The 15,045-nt window shown below is 33.6% G+C and overlaps 1 protein-coding gene across 2 annotated transcripts in view; it reads left to right on the plus strand.

The window, feature by feature from the left end:
- Positions 1-1,482: 1,482 nt before the first annotated feature.
- The window catches only part of Cdh9 (cadherin 9), a 97,667-nt gene continuing 84,104 nt past the window's right edge, over positions 1,483-15,045 (plus strand). The window contains exon 1 of one of the 2 annotated variants that reach the window (XM_041632228.1): positions 1,483-1,616. The gene's annotated coding sequence lies outside the window, so the exon portion shown is untranslated. Of the gene's footprint in view, positions 1,617-12,664; positions 12,711-15,045 lie in introns of those variants that run through there. The other variant, XM_041632229.1, reaches the window with a different exon arrangement.

The following is a 15,045-nucleotide window of genomic DNA, read 5'->3' on the forward strand; positions in this document are numbered from 1 at the left end:
ATTAGAAAACTGTTTTCTGTAAACTGATTTTATTTAAAGTAGCATGTAGATTGGTTGAAATAATTCTGAAGAAACTTCTGAGTTTTAAATCTTTTTTTTTTTTTTTCTCCAGAAGGTAGGGGACATCCATGAAGAATTCGTTAAGCTGTCATAGACACGTAGATCCATCAAACTCTGGGAATCTGTATCATATTTACCTGCTTTCATTTACAGACAAAAGATGCTAAACCTTACTTTGTTCCATAACTTCGGCATATTTATTTGTTATCATCCACCACACACTTGCAGTAATTGGGGACTTGTAGAGTTACCCTTCTCCAAGAATTAGTGTTGGTCTTTGAGACATACATTTTCATGTGGTACAAGTCATGGAAAGGCAGCTTCATCGTCGACACTCTACTGATGAGATGAGCTTCACTATTGGAAGAAAAATGTGGAAAGTTTTTGTTGCTGTTATCTGTTTCTCCGTGAAGCATCAAATGCGATATTGATATTTTTTGGCACTTAAGCTATTTACTTACTGTGGTTTAACGAGCTGTGAGAAAGGGAGACACGCTCCCACTGCGGACTTCATACAACTATTACCAGAACTTCTTTGTAGAAGGATTTATCGACTCGTCAATATTGTTCTCATTGTGCCATTTCCAGCAGCAGTAAAGGGACTTCCCTTCAGACACAGGTTTCCTCTGATGGCTTACCTTCTCTCAGAGGCCGGCAACATATCTCAAGGACTCCCACAGATAGCTCCTGCAGTTTTGTGAGGTGACTAGGGTTCAATTATTTTTTGAACATTCCCCAGGAAGTACAAACACTCTCAATTGTGTAATTAAGTAAAACAATGAGTATTCTAGAAATTTCAAACGATGTGAAATTGTTCCTTTTAAAGAAAAAGAACATGCCAAGTCGGCAATTATTAGGCAATTTAAAATTACCATTTTTGAGAGCAGATTTTATATAATAAGCTCAAGAGTCTGATGAAATTTCATGATTATCAACGTTGAATAAATTCCACATTCTTTCTCTTTCGTTTCTCAGACCGGATTTTGGCATTGCCTTGAAGTAGGGAGCAGGGCATTGTGCAGAGTACTCGCAGAATCCTTCTTGAACAGCAGTAAGCTCCACGTGATGTACATATTCGGCAGATGATTTACGGGTTACAGACATGCTGTGACCTTTCTTTCCCTACTGCAAACAGATTAAACAGAGCTGATTAACCGAGACTAAAAACACTGGGTTGTGTTCTCTTATGAGGGTCTTTGACAAATCCTCCCTCAGCCCTCCCACTTTTTTTCACTTGCAAATCGCCCTGCTCAGAGGGGTCTGCCACAGCCCAATCCTCAAACCTGGAGCCCTGCAGCGCCATCAGCTGCAATATCTTCTTATATGAGCGACGTTTCTTATTAATCAGAAACGCGGAATGGAAGCCAATCAGAGAGTTCCTTTGGTTTCAGATTCCTGCCTGTCTGAGTTAAAAGTGGTGCTGGAAGAGAGGCACAGTGAGACGCAGGAAGATTCGTCTGGGAAGACAGTATGAAAAGGGGAGGAATGAGACAGAAGCCAGGGCAGAATTGAATCGCCTGCTGAGCGAGGCTAACTCCGTTCCATTGCTAAATAAGGTAAGCGTTATTTATTTGCCGGAAAACAGAAGCAAAGCAGTTTTTCCTTTCTTAGAATGTAGTATAGATACTGCTTCTCTCCTCGCAAGTATTTTATCTGGGCTCTTCTGCTCTCTTCCAATATTTGGCAGCAGGTAATACGGTTTATATAATTAAAAAAAAATACATATTCAAATGAAAACATTTAGTGCTTTATTCTCATTTTACTTTTTAAAATTCCTGATACCCATCAAGTTATTTTTTATAGTCCTTAAATTTGCTTCTGGATTATTACTGTAAAAATAAAAGCAAAGTTCAAACTATATTGATTCACTGTACTGGCTTGGAATTTTCTTTTTATTTGGTTTTGTTTGCTTTTTGTTTCTGTTTTAATGTGGTCATTAATACTTTCATGTCTATGAACCTGAAATGGTTCTCTAGTTTTCTCATAACTTTTGTTAACTACTTTGAGTCAGAATTAGGAAAATGTAAAGGCACCAGCATTCATAATTTAATGTGAATTTCTTTTTACAGTTATAAAAAATGTGATAGTAGACCTGAAATATGTCTCACTTGTCAATTGGTTTCATGCGTTAGGATTAATATAATAATTTTTTGCCTGATAACAGACATTCCTGTAAACACATATGGTTCTCACTAATAGAAACATCCTATATGTATACATACCTGTTGGCTGTAATTGGACAACATAAAATAATGTTGAAACCTAATGAAAATGAGAAAGTCTGCCAAGAGCAGCATCTGACATTTTTGAGTTTGAAATCATAAGAAAATGCATTGACTTACTAGAACAATTTTTGTTTTGCCTTTCATTGCAGAATCAATATCACAATTTAGATTAAGCAATTTCTTATAAGCACCATGATATTAAAAATAAGCTTGTTTTTTTATAATGTTGTGTATAATGTCTCTAGAGTGATGTAAAATTTAGCCACTATAGATTGAGTGAACTCAGAGATTGTTATACATTAAAATAGTATAACGAAAGGCACACACTGTATCAAAAAAGTTGATAATAATTTGTCTGATGAATGTTTTGATGAAAATGTAATGAATAATAGATTTGTAAAACTTGGTTATTTTTCTGGAGATTTCTTGTCATTTCTTATGCTGTGTTATAAACACAAGAAGTTTCTAAGCATATTTTTCATGATACATCCAAATCATGTAGTCTGAAAAATATATGAATTTTATGATATCAAGAAAAAGAGGTAACTTTTATGAAGTAGGAGAGAATCTTCATTTGCTTTCTTTTCATGATTTCTATGAAGTCACAAGAATTAGCTAGCTTCCATGTTCTTAATATGATTAAAACACTCTCCTGCCTTTGGTAAAAGATGATTTATAGTCTCAGATTCTCAAAGTGATCTATTGCCTAGGCAGTGCTGTGTCAGGTGAGGAAGGAATAGGTGTAACTATGAGAATAGCGAGTGCCAGTTTCAGCAGATATTATGAAAGATACGGAAGATCAAATAGCAGGCTGCTCCGTCGCATGTCAGGAAAGAACCTGGACAGAAATGAGCAGCTAGTATTAACATTTTGTCATCAAATTTATCACCAGATCAACTGAAGTTTTCTGCATGTACATAAAATACCATATGTATTTAATAGAAAATATTCGAAATGCTAAAACGGTATCTCATATGATTACACACTTTCAAAAGTGAGAAGATTGAAGGTATAAATGATAAGCAAACTCCAGCCAGCAATAATGAATGAAGTAATGATTTAGAAAAAGCAGATGGTAATACCAACTTGAAAGTAATAGACCAGACTTCAAGGTAAAGAGAACTAGCAATACTAATAAGGAATTAATTAGTTCTATAAGGTGACAAAATTTTCTGAGGTAGAAATGCTGTTTTCTTGTATCACACCATGTAAGTACCCGGAACAGTATTTCAACTGGTTTATGTAACTGGATCACCATTATTAGGCTTATGTGCATAATTGCAATAAAAACCTATTGTGATAGCTGTGTGTAGCCAGATACTAACTCAAGTTAATAAGAAATTATGTTTCTAAACAGTGTGCAGCTTTGACTTGATAAATTTAAAATGGATCAGAACCTCTTCTGAATATCACCTTTCATGGGGTGGGTTAACCTTTGCATTTTATTTTCTTCTGTTCTTTTACATATACAGCCTATTCAATACAACATGCTTTCAAGCACCATGCGAGAGAGATTCACTGATGCTTTTTGCTGTATATCAGCCTTTTCTCTGGTAGCCTATGGGACATACATTGCTTTCTTCAATGGTTCTAGATGCATGAAAGAAGTCAGCCTCTATGTTTTAGATAATGCTAAAAGTTACATAATACAAGTTATATGAGTAACATGACAGTTTAGTGCTTGTAAGAAGAAAGAATAAATTGAAATCAAAGTTAATTTGAAGAATACATTCAAGTGTGTCATCAGCAATGGTGTCTGAGACTTGTTCTCTCTGGAAATATTCCTAGATTGTTATTGGATTTCAAGTAGATGCTTCAGTGTAACTGGCTGTTGGTTTGATCCTTTTTTGGTTCACACAAACACACATTTAAATATATTTTAGATTTAAATTTGCACTTGAAGAAATGCTGATTTTTTAATAGATGTAGAATATTTTGGATGTTTACACAACAAAGTTTATGTTTATGCTTTTAATTCTTAATTTCCTGATGTTTCTAAACAGGACCATTCTTAATTGTAGAACATGAGATAATTGCTTAGGATTAAACATGTTTCTCCTCTGTGTGTGCAAATTTGTTGAAAAGGTGTTTCTTCTTTTAAATACATCCCAAATTTCTTACAAATAACAGTGCTGCCTCAGTAGAAGTTTATATAAAACTTTAGAGCTTTAGATATAGAGCTGATATTTTAGTTGTATCCAGGAGAAAAAACAAAACTTTATGAGTATTGGTTTACATATAGAAAGGGGTTTGATTACCTACAAAAGCTGGTCAGCTATCTGTAAAAAATGTTAATGATGAAAATTTGGTTAGCAAGCTAGATAGCTATAGATATGTAGATAGGTAAGTAGGTAAGTTGAGGGTAGGTAGCAGTTGACTGATGACAGATAAGTAGATTCATGATAGATATTGCTGGACCAGGTAATGGTATGTAGGTGGGTGTTACTAGAAGTATGATAAGCAGATGTGTAATAGACGACAGATCAGAGACAGAGAACAAATGGAATGCAGTAACTCTTTTGTGGTTTTGAACATCCTGACAGAGATTTGACTTTCACAGTTACTTTAGTTCTCTTCCCGGAACCCCTATTACGCTCATCACTAAAGCATGGCAAGGGCAGTGAGGGGAGTCTCCTTTCACTCTTAAGCATTTCTATTGCAGCTCTAACAGGCTAATGTGCTTCTCCCTAAATTTAGCACTCACAGAGCAGGTCCGCTAGCCACAATACAAATGCAAAGTGGTGGACTCCATTGATTCTCTGGAGCTTTTCTATAGGAGGACTGTCATAAAACGCCTACGCCTGTGGCAATGTCACAGTCTGGATTCTTCCTATAATCTTGTTTATTCTTCAGAATATACATAAAGAAATATGATTGTATCTTCACTCATTTCTGCCTCCATTTCCATCCTCCAACACTCCCCATATCCTCCCATCTTACTCAATTCTCAACTTCATGTCTTTTTCCCCCCATGAAATTTCCCTATGCTGCATATACATAATGTATGGAAATTGTGTAGAAGATTAAAGTGCTTGTTTTGTGAAAATTTATGTATTGGGTGAGAATCAACAATGGAAGTCTCATGGTTCTTCTGTTTAGTGGGGGGGGATGTTATGGGTGTGTTTATTTTTATTTTATTTCACATTTAGAACAGCCAATGTGAAATAGTAGAAGTGCCCAATATTTGAATAATATTCACAGTTTGTACCTCTATCTTATTAATTCAGCAATTTACAAAACAGTCATACATGAATGAGTGCTCTCGTATCTTCTATTTGTCTCAATCAGAAATTTCTTGGTCCTTTTTGTTACAGAGCTTGAAGCTTGAAGCTATTCCATAAATATGGTTAAAAATCCTTCCTCATACAATTTAGGGACTGGTTCTACACTTATGAAAAGCATGGGTGACTTAATCTTGTCTTATTTTCTGTTTTACTTCAAACATGTATAACTTGTAATGGAAATATAAGTAACTAAGCACTGTTATTTGATTCACTTATTTGATTCATATGTCTTTAGCTACACTTAAAGAAAGAACTATGTCCCACAGAATTTATATTAAAATGTGAAGCCCCTACAGGTTCTCTATATGATTGTTATAACTTCTAATGCAGTTGGAACCTTTCTTCCCATTTTTGACAGTACCTCAGGAAAGTCATAGTAACCAAAAAACAAGTTTCTTGGGAAGGTGTTCTAAGCAAAGAGAGAGCCATTGCATGTTACATAATGTTCTCACAGCAAATGAACACCAGTAATTCACTCCTTGGTCTAATGTAAATGTGGAGCTACTTCAGCCTGTACAGTTCTTTCTGGAACTTGGCACTCATTACCCATATATTGGAGGTAAAGGTGCTATTCATGCATCTTGCCCTCTGTCCGACACACACACACACACACACACACACACACACACACACACACACTGTGACAAACATACGTTCACCTCTTCTGCTGTCAAATAAAAAATAATCATCAATTTTACAAAGTAATGACCATTTATACTGCTTTTGTAGAAGTGCAGTATTTAGGGTCATTCTTTAAGGGGTGTTTTTTTCTAGACTCCATTGTCAGGCATGTGTCTATCCTCCACATTCAGGATGTGGTAGAATTTCATGTAAGTTCCAGAAGTGGGTCACCAAATATTCACATTCATGTGTTTTATTATAACAGTCTTTAAGACATCAAATCATATTTTAAAAGGGAGATAAGCCATCTAGTTCAAATTACAAAGTAAAACCTTTATGGCTTCAAATGCTCATCTACATATACAGCTCTGTTTTTAATGGGAGAGTATAGATTTGCACATATTGCTACCTGTTATACGAGCATGTTTGTACAAACTCAATGTGTTTACTAAGTTAGAAAGAAATAAAAGAATTATTTTTATGAGTACATAAAAGTTAATCTGTAATAATTATTATATGATGACATATAAGGTAACTTAACTTTGTATCCAGTGTTTATAGGTAATATATCGTGTAAAATAAGAAAGCTAACATAAGAGTTTTTTATTTCTCAAAAAGTTAAACTGTGAGTTGTCATAGTTTTAGGTAATTTAGTGAAAAGGGTGAATTAGGCTCTTTGAAAAGCTGTGCCTAGAAATAATTGTTTCCACTTAATCTTCACAGTTTTGAGGACTGAACAAAATATAATCTCTTTGCCCACACAAATGGTGGGTGGAGAAGCTATTACATAAAATATGGATTATAATGAAATCAGAAATCCTATTTATATAATATTAGAGACTTAGCAAAAATACCTTAATAATTTTACATTTGTCAGTACAAAGCCTTCATATTACACTGTGGATTTCCAATTAATTATCTGACATCTTTATTTAATTCAGGGTCATCTCAAAAGACACTTGAGATTTTTTTTATTAGTAGAGGGAATTGATAATATTCTTAAGAACAGATTAGTTTTATAGTGAAAATGTTGTACAAACATTGAAAAAGCTTTGTTTTGTGTAAGCATGCATACACTAGTAGTAATAAAATTGCCAAGGATAATTATCTTAGTGGTATTATTTCTTGACAGTAACAGCTTATTTTCTTTTAAAAGTATATTGAATGAACATGTATTGGAAAACAAATATCTAATTGAAGGGATAGACGATAATTTTGTCTCTTTCAAATCTTGATCATTTGTTTCAAAATTGGTAAATTTAAATCATTTTTGTCCTCCTCTGCACCTGTATCTATGTCTCTCTATTCATATGTCTCTCTGTCTTTTTGTTTTAAAATAAATGTTTTGTGTTATTTTAACATGTATCCCTAACCCTGGAGGACTTTTTAAATAAGGCTTTGAACTTATTGCCTTTTCTTACACAAGAGTTCAAAACAGTTCAAAGACAGTTCAAAATATCCATATTTGAGTTTATATTTTTGATAGTAAGCCCCCATTTTAGGAATTAAATAAATAAATAACTCTCTAACATACTTATATAGATAATTATTTATAAAAGAGTATTCATCTATCTTGCATTATTTTATTCAGAAGTCACCTCTTTGATGTAATTTTTGACAATGAAGAGTTATTATATTTTCAAATCAGCATCACTTTGCTGTGTAATGGGCTATAGAAGATGCAAATAGTGAATCCCTGTAATGAAGTGTTGCTTATAAATATTCATGGGTTTTGTTAGTGTCAACCATTAAAGAAAAATTGCATTTGAGTGTCAGAGTAACATGTATACATTTATATATTTGTAGGTTAGAATATTTTTATTAGTAATACCTATGTCTATATTTATCCTATATCTAAAGATTAGACATATAAATATAAATGATACATTTTAAATTCACTATTCTGGTTTTACAGTATCTGTTGAACCTGATTTCTTATAGCAGCTATGTAATATAATTTTATTCAAATGAGAAATTTACAAGACTGGAAAAGTCTTATGATTATAGGAGATGAAGAATAAGGTAAAGCTTGATTATAATGTTATTCTCTTGAACTTTTTGCATGTCAGACAGCTACTTCAAGTTTACATACATTCATATTGAAGAATAAATATTGAGAGCTAGAGAGAAAAAGTGATTAGTAGCAATGAAGATGTATCTTTCCATAGTGGACTCAAAATAAGAATGATGCAAAGTTACAAATTTAACTGGGACTGACACAGACAAGTACACTTCTGCCCAATGTGAGGCAGCAATCTGAGATGTTCCATCATGAATGGACACCTTCGTGCTCTTTTTACACATGGATCTAGAAAAATGCCTTCATTGCCCAGCATTACATTCTTTCTACTCAGAACCATTCAGGGAGGGAAAAAAAATATGTCTTAGATATATGTTTTGGATGTTCTTTCATTGGCTCTACAAATTCATTTTCAAAAATTAGAAAAAATTTAAAGATAAAATAGTCAAAGAGAATCTGAGGAAACCCTATCCTAGGTTTAAAATTATTTTCAGGTAATAGTTTCAGAGAGACAGCTCTCCCTAATGTTGTATGAATAACATATTGCACCTTAATATACAGCTTAGAAAACTAACTTTGAGAAATAATACTGGTAAGTTGAAATTTTAACTATATATCTAAGTGCATATGTATGTATTATGTATGTATGTATCTATCTATCTATTATCTATCTATGTATATATCTATCATCTGTCATCTATCTACATATCTATCATCTATACCTATGTATCTAACTATTTCTGTCCTCTATCATTTACCTATGTATCAATCTACTATCTATTTATATTTATCTATCAGCTATTTGTCTATATCAATCATCTATCTCTATCATCTATCTATCCATCTATTCATCTATTCACCTATCTATTTATATCGATGCCCGATCTATCATCTGTCTCTATCTTTCTATTGCTACCATCTATATTTCTATTTATCAATCATCTATCTATCGATTTATCTATATCTATCTGTCATCTCTCTATGTCCGTATATCTATAGAATAGATTGCTTTCAACAAGTGTGGAATATTTGTGATGTCATTGTAATTAAATTTTAGTTTTTTGTTGTTTACCTTAAAACTTCTTTTGTCCATGTAAAAGTTTTTGTACTGTTTTTTAATAATAGGATTACCTAAGGCAGAATTCGTAAGAAAGAAGATCTTTACTTACTTATGAGGAAAAGAAAATCAATTTTACAAAAATTATTTTTAAGCAATTAAAACAAATAGTGTAGAAAACATGTAAAAATTACAACTTATTTTGTATGTTTTAACATTTGTTTCATAACACACACACACACACACACACCATTAAGATATATCAGTAACACATTAGTAAGTTCAGAGTTGCATACTGTTCTTTGAAATGCTCTTTGAGTTTCTCCTTTGATTGCTTGGGCTTTCCTTCCTCCACGTGTATGGGTATAGATGTTTTCTCTCCATATCAATTGTGTGGTATCTTTCCATTATCATTATTCCCACCCCTGACTTCCTTTACTTCAAAGACACAGACACGGTGCATTTAAGGGTAAGCATCTATGCTTTTTAACTTGGCTTTCCTTCTGGGAGATGATTCAATTGGTAACAGGAAGTGCCATTTCCAATATGAGAATTCATTACATGCCGGGAACTAATGTGATTTTGTCAATATGGTCCATCACCAATTTTAGAAACGCCTTTGCTCTCTCCACCTCCCTTGCTTTTACTGCCTGACTGGAAAAGGGCTTGGGAAGGAGGTGAGTTACCAAAGCCAGAGGATATGAGAAGACATTGCAGAACAAGTTTGCCACTTCGAGTGATAAGAACAAGTGCAGGCAAAAAGTCTAATACAAAAAACAGCAACCTATGGACTAAAAATTATAAAGCTAAATATAAAAAAATGTAAATCAAGGAATTAAAGTCACCCTTATAAACTTAATGCTCTTAAGGGAGATGGATTGGGAGAAATTAATTTTCAACATGTTCTTCTATTAGCTCTTTGCTCAAAATCACACTTCATAATTCCTGTTTAAAAAAAAAACCAATCTTTTCTTATTTTACATACCAACCCCAGTTTCCACTCCCTCCCCTCCTTCCTCTTTCCCCAACATCCCCCCACATCACTCTACCCACTCATCAGATGAGTGTAAGGCTTCCCATGGAGAGTCAACAAAATCTGACATATCAGTTTGGAGCAGGACCAAGACCTTATATCTAGGCTGAGCAAGGTATCCCTCCAAAGAGAATGGGCTTCAAAAAGTCAGTTCAAGCACTACGGAAAAGTCCTGGTTCTACTGCCTGGGCCCCACAGAACACTCCTGTCACACAATGTGTCACGCACATTGAGAAGGCCTAGTTTGGTCCTATACAGGTTCCACTGTTGCATGTGTACAAAACCTGGGCAGGAAGGGGCAAGACCTACAATTCATTGTTAATGTCCTTATATAGTTGGTATTTGTTATCCAAATTAATGGCCCTTAGTGGGAGGAGAAACTTACTACATTGTTCAGAGAAAGGTATGAATGAGGCACGTTGCAGGTGGGGTCTTAGGTTGCTGATGAGTTGCTAGGTGCACTGGCTAAGGTAAGGTCATCAAGTACATTCTTATATTAGGGGTGTATTCATATCTCAGATAAAGTATTCTGTCAGGTCGTTCAGTTTTTCTTTCTTGCTTTCATGTCAGCGTTTTCTCATTCTCTTATTGCCCCTAAAAGTGAAGTAAGTCATCTTCTTTTGAAATACAGACAAAAAATATTTAAATATCTGTTAAAAACTCCATTTCAACTTTTGTTGATACTCTACTGTATGATAATTCACAAATATTAAAAGAATTATAATAAAAATTATTATAGGTAGACATTTCTTATTGGCTAGATGTTGCAAATTAAAAGAAAAAACATGATATATATTTTTTCTGTACTTATTAATTCTTGGATCACTTTCTTATTTTGAAAATAAATGCATTGATTACTTGACTCTCATTTTATGTGCTCATATGGATAGTGATTCTTATTATCATTTTTTCTTTAAATTGCTGGTTTTAATATAATAGCATTCATTTCCCTTTATTTTTCCTCCCTCCAGAAGTTTCCTGTTTCACCCTTCGTTACTGTTTTTAAAATCTGTAGGCCATTTTCTCATTGTTTTATATATCTGCATATTTAAAACAATCCCAAGTCTGCTCAGTTTGTATACGCTTACTTGACTGCATGTTCCTAGGTTGACTGCTTAATATTGGATAACCAATTAGTGTGTTCTTCCCTTAGGAAGGCCATTTCTCTCATACTCAGCATTCCTTTGCTGCTTGTAGCTCTTTGTGTAGGGTTTAGGCCTCCAAAGCATTCCACCACCCACATTAGCATGTCTACTGTTGTTATCCTTGATGAGCTCACATTTAATCCGTCCTGTTAATGGGTGTAGCTTCTAACATTCCCAAAAGATCAATCTCACAACAATCTCTGATTCTCCAGCTCTTAGAATCTTTCTGCACCCTCTTCTGCAGTGATCCCAAGTCATGGGTGAGGGAGTTTTATTGTAGATGCAGTCACTGGAACTGAACTTCCCAACTCTGTATTCTGCCTTTAAGTGCTATACTGATATAATAAAATCGTGGTCATAGGTTCTCCAAAATCCATGACTACACTAATCTTGTGTAAATAATTAGGGTTTCCCTCTTGTTGAGCAGGTCTTATGTCCAATTAGAGTGATGTTGGTTGTAACTAAGATATGGATGCTAATACTGCCTTTTTAGGTTTATTTGCCATGTTAATCTTTGTTGTGTTTCATGAGTATTATTAGCTGGATAGGACTGTTGGTTTCTACTTTGTTTTTTTTTTTTGTTGTTGTTGTTTGTTTTATTTATTTGTTTGTTTGTGTTATTCATTTTGGTTACTTGCTTGGCACCTGAAATTAACCCTCAGAGAGGAGGCTTTCAAATCTTTTCTAGCAGGTCCCTGGGTAGTCTCCTGGACAACTCTGACCAAGAACTGAAAAGAGCATTTCTTATGACATTTTGGGTTTTAATAGATGTTTTTGGCCTTTGGAGGGAGAATTGTTGGCTCAGATGGAAAATTTATGTTTAAACTACATACATGTATTTTTATGCCAAATTACATTTATCATAGGTGGTTTTAGGTCATTAATTACCAGTATGGTTCCTTATGATTTTTGACACATACACATATGTAACAATAATGAACGAAAGGACCATGAATTTGAAAAACAGTAAGAAGGTTACATGGAAAGATTTGGGGGAAGTAGCAAGTGGAGAGAATGGCATAGGATTATGTTATAATCTGAGAAAAATAAACAAATTAGAAAACATTTTATAGTGCTTCTAATTTCCTTAGTTTGTGTTTCCTAATCTGCATTACTGTAGTAACAAAGTATTGGAGAACAATTTTAACTTACTGATAGTCTCGTAATGGTCTTGTAACTTTTGTTCCATTTTATTGGCAGGTGATTTTCCATTCTGACCACACGTTATTTCATTTGTAAAATAGAATAATCAAGAATTTATACTGGTAAGCACTATTTTCTTGTAGTAAGGACACAAAGAATATCAGAGTCAAAGGACAAAGTATGAAAATTTTGCTGTATATTTCAAGGATGAATTTTAGATAGCTTTTTAATATTTTGATGTTCCATGAAACTCCAGAGTGAAATTTCAAACATTACAATCACATTTTAGGACATCCTAAGAAGGAACAAGGTATCCAACACTGTCAACATAGTGATAAGGAATGCTTTATTAAGTTTTAATAAGAACTGGATAACCTATATTGGAACATCCACAAATAAAATGAAGAGCCATAACTTATAGCTAGGAATAAACCTATGGTTCTTGAAACTCTGTTGAAGAGAGATTTTTATATTATTAATCTCAACATTTTCACATTTTATTATATCTTAGGATGACAATTGAAATGATGAAAACATTTGCTTTCAATTTCAGTAGTATTTGTTTTGTAAGTTCCTGCAACTTGGAAACTAATTAAAAATATTTTAGACTACAGTGTATTAAGTTAATTGTTTAAACAAGTGCATCCAGAGATGATGCATACAGGTGAGCTAAGAAAGCCATTGAAGTTAATGGTGGAAAATATCCATGTTTCATATCATAAGCTTCAATGTCAGAATATTTACTCTTTTTTTCATCATTTTTATGATTTTAACCTTTTGTTCATTGAGTTTTGTTTTGACTAAAATAAATTGTATTCTTGACCTGAAGTTTTCTATTAATGGGGGTTTGTTTAATGAATATTTTGCTGGTCTTTTAAGCAAAAGATTAAATCATAGTTATACACATATAATCTTCAATAAAATTGGCTTAAATATATTTGCTAGTATGGTTATCTCTAAATTTTGTAAACTGTATATTGACATATATTTTAAATGAAGTGTTCAAATTATATTACAAATTAAATTTATAAAGAAGGATTAGTTCCTAATACTTATTCAATCTGACTGTGTGGTTGTGTACTATCCATTTTATAGACATGATTTATTAATACTTTTAATATCCTTTCCTCAAATAAGTGGCTCACCTGAAAGGATCATCCTTTGTGAATAGAATGTTAGATTTTTTTACTAAATATTTTTTCATTCAGAAATGGGCATTCCACAGATAGCAGAATATGTGAATGTACTAACAATTGTACAATTAGGTTTCCATTTCTTCCTTTAATCAAAGGCTCATTTCAGCTAAGAGAAGGAGAGACAGTTACCTAAGGACTAATATGTGTGCCTGGATCTGTGTCTATATCCAGATCTTTACGTATAATGCTAACATACAGGAAACTCGCCTTTCTCTAAAATACAGAAGTTGGTAAGAGATTAGTCCTCTCAAAGTTGAACTCTGGATAAGGTGTGACTTTCTTCAAAGCACAATGGAATGACGGATTTTTTTTTTTTCTAGAAGTCTCTCAAATGTCTCTTACTGAAAATTATCTTTCAAATAGATACAATTTTCACTTCGAATATCAGTTTAATATTTCTTGTCGTTCCCATAAGGAAAATTGAGATACGTAATCACGACTATTCCCTACTTCACAGAATAGGCTCTGAAAATGTCCACTCCTTTCACAGCCTCTGACACATATTCTCCTTAATTGTTTACCTTTTTCTACCCCACTTGGCTTTTCAAACTTTTCACTAGCTTTTCCTTGTTTGCAGAGTTTTGCTGTTTCAGCAGCCTCTTCCCAAATAACAATGAAAAGCCAATGTTGATTATAAATGTTCATCATAGCTGAGGTTTAATACTAATTAGTTCTTATATATTAAGTTAACCCATTTCCCTTATTTATGCTCTGCCACATGGTGGTGCCTTTATTACCAATTTCATCTTCTGCTTCCTCTGCTTCTAGCTGGTGACTCAAGACTTTGCCCTTCTTTCTCCCAGTATTCTCCTAGTCAGGCTCTCCTCCTTAACATAGTCTGTTGGCCAGTCAGCTTTTTTATTAAACCAGTCACAGTGACGAATTTTCATAGTGTACAAAGGAATTATTCTGCAGCATTTCCTTTTGATATCTTCTGTTAGTTTGAAGTATAAATGTAAATAATGTTGTAGTTAGGGATCGCCTCCACACGTGGAATTGTATTTAAGGGTTTCAGTGTTAGGAAGGTTGAGAACCACTGGTCTAGACTGTTAAATGAAGGAAGAAAATTAAATGTGATTCCTTCTCTAAACAACTGAGTTTATGCTTAGACTTTGTTTTTTAGGATAGTGTGTGTTCTAAAATGATTCAGGCTACTAAATACTGCAGCATCAATAACGGATGCTTAGAATGGGAGAAATCATGACAGCACACTTGAAAATTTGACAAAATTTTGCACAAAATTGTTTTCAAAGACAAAACA

Source organism: Microtus oregoni, unplaced genomic scaffold (assembly GCF_018167655.1).
Source record: "Microtus oregoni isolate MIOR12 unplaced genomic scaffold, Mior012 000040F_ref0000088, whole genome shotgun sequence".
NCBI lineage: Eukaryota > Metazoa > Chordata > Mammalia > Rodentia > Cricetidae > Microtus > Microtus oregoni.